At 53.2% G+C, this 2,204-nt stretch overlaps 1 protein-coding gene across 1 annotated transcript in view; it reads right to left on the bottom strand.

Moving 5' to 3' along the window:
• LOC119307762 overlaps window positions 1-174 on the bottom strand; it is a 17,214-nt gene extending 17,040 nt beyond the window's left edge. Inside the window, exon 1 of the mRNA XM_037583843.1 lies at window positions 34-174. The gene's annotated coding sequence lies outside the window, so the exon portion shown is untranslated. The remainder of the gene's footprint in view (window positions 1-33) is intronic.
• Between the last annotated feature and the right edge of the window lie 2,030 nt (window positions 175-2,204).

The following is a 2,204-nucleotide window of genomic DNA, read 5'->3' as shown; positions in this document are numbered from 1 at the left end:
CGTAGGGTTCGAGGAGGGCGGGCTGGGCTTCACCTCCGGCGAGGACCGACTCGGCTTCCAACCTTTGGTCCGACATTCTGGTCGCCGATGATCAATCGCCGAAGAGAGGGACGAAGGAAGGAGGACGAGGGCTTTGGGGTTCCGTGTGATACCAACAGGAAGACCAACTGAAGAGAGGTGAAGACGCAATCACCAAAAGCGCCACCGAGCAAGGGGCAATGGAAATTGGCCACCGAGATGTCATGGGCAGAAGAAATTGGCCTGAAAATCCAAAGCGTTCATTTTGTAATTAACGGAGACGTCTAAACACTTAGACCATGTCGTCCGTCGCCATCTGTTTGGGTCAGCACGGACACAAAAGACGGCCCAACACACCGACCCAAACGAACACGCGTCCACGAGCGACCCATTTCCGGTCATTTTTTAGCCGGATTTGCGTCGGCGCGGACACGTGACGGACGCGCGCATGCTCGCCCTCTCCTCTTCCGGGCCCGCTGGTCGGTGGCACATTGGCCTCCCCCATTCAGTAGCAACCCTCGCCCTCCTCCTTCGTCGCTGACGCCGTCGCCCATTTTTGCCGGCGACTCTGCCAGCTGCCGGCGCCTCCACATCCGCCCAGCTACGCCGCCTACTACCACGTTGCCCGCCACCGCCGTCTTACCGTCGGGGAGCCGACTGCTTCCCACCCCCGCGCCCCCACCATACAGCCACCCCCGACAAAGAAGTCGCCTCGCCGCCCGGCCAGATCCTCATCGGCACGCTCGTCGAACGCCGGCAGGGCAGCTAACTGGTCCGTGCGCGCCGCGACTCCCTTCGTCGGCCGTCTCCTTCGCCGACGCCCGCAAGCTGTTCGACAGTTTGACAAGGTACAAAATGAACTCCGCCGACGAGTTCTTTTTTCACAATTTCCTTTGCGACTCTGACGATTCGTCCTTCGGTGACGAGGAGGAGATATTGGCTGCCGTGTTGGTCCATCACCACCTCAACAGCTAGCGGCCGTTGTTCCGTGGCTCCATTCTGGGCCACCTTTCGATGTTGAATCGCAACCGAGAGAGCGGACATTTCCTTCTTTAGAAGGACTACTTTGATATAACAAACCCGTTGTTCAAACATCAAAAATTCCGCCGGCGTTTCCGTATGAGTAGGCATCTTTTCAACCGTATTAGAGAGGGGGTGGTCGGCTATGATGACTAATTCGAGTGCAAAGAGGATGCCGTTGGCAAGATTGGTTTTCCTCTTATCAAAAATGCACTGCCGCCATCCGAATTCTTGCATAAGGAGTGCCCGGTGATCTCATTGACGAGTACGTCCGTATGAGCGAGTCTACTTGTCTAGAGTCCCTGTATAAGTTCTGCAAGGCTGTTATTGCTGTGTTTGGCCCTGAGTACTTGAGAGAGCCGACTTCTGAAGATACAACCCGTTTGTTGGCGATGAATGCCAGCAGGGGCTTCCCAGGGATGCTTGATAGCATAGACTGCATGCAGGAGTGGAAGAACTGCCCTTCTACCTGGCAAGGGCAGTATAAGGGCCATGTCAGGTCTTGCACTGTCATACTAGAGGTCGTGGCGTCTCAAGATCTCTAGATCTGGCACTCTTTCTTTGGCATGGCCGGATCACACAATGATATCAACGTGCTTCAACGCTCATCGGTGTTTGCTAGGCTTGCCGAAGGCAACAACCCATCGGTGAACTTTACTGTTAAAGGCCACAACTACGACAAAGGATACTATCTGGGTGACGGTATCTATCCTCAGTGAACCACTATTGTCAAGACAATACCCAATCCTGTCGGAGAGAAGAGGAAAAGATTTTCCCAAAAGCAAGAGAGTGCTAGGAAGGATATCGAGCGTGCCTTTGGCGTTTTGCAATCTCGGTGGGGCATCGTTCGGTATCCTGCTAATACCTGGAGCACGCAGAAACTGTGGAAGGTGATGACTGCTTGTGTGATCATGCATAATATGATCGTAGAAGACGAGCGCCCGGAACTTTGTATGATCAAGGGTTTTAGTTTCAGGGTGAGGATGTTGTGCCTGAGCATGGAGTAGCGGCAACGTTTGAACAGTTCACCCAATTTCATCAAGACATGCGTGATTGGGAAACTCACATGCAACTGCAAAATGATTTGGTTGAGTATATGTGGGCTCATGTTGGCAACCAATAGATGTATCTTCTTTTATTCGTTTGCAAAACTATGTGAGGACTAT

Source organism: Triticum dicoccoides, chromosome 5B (assembly GCF_002162155.2).
Source record: "Triticum dicoccoides isolate Atlit2015 ecotype Zavitan chromosome 5B, WEW_v2.0, whole genome shotgun sequence".
Classification (NCBI taxonomy): domain Eukaryota; kingdom Viridiplantae; phylum Streptophyta; class Magnoliopsida; order Poales; family Poaceae; genus Triticum; species Triticum dicoccoides.
This window is presented reverse-complemented; position numbering and strand designations above follow the sequence as displayed.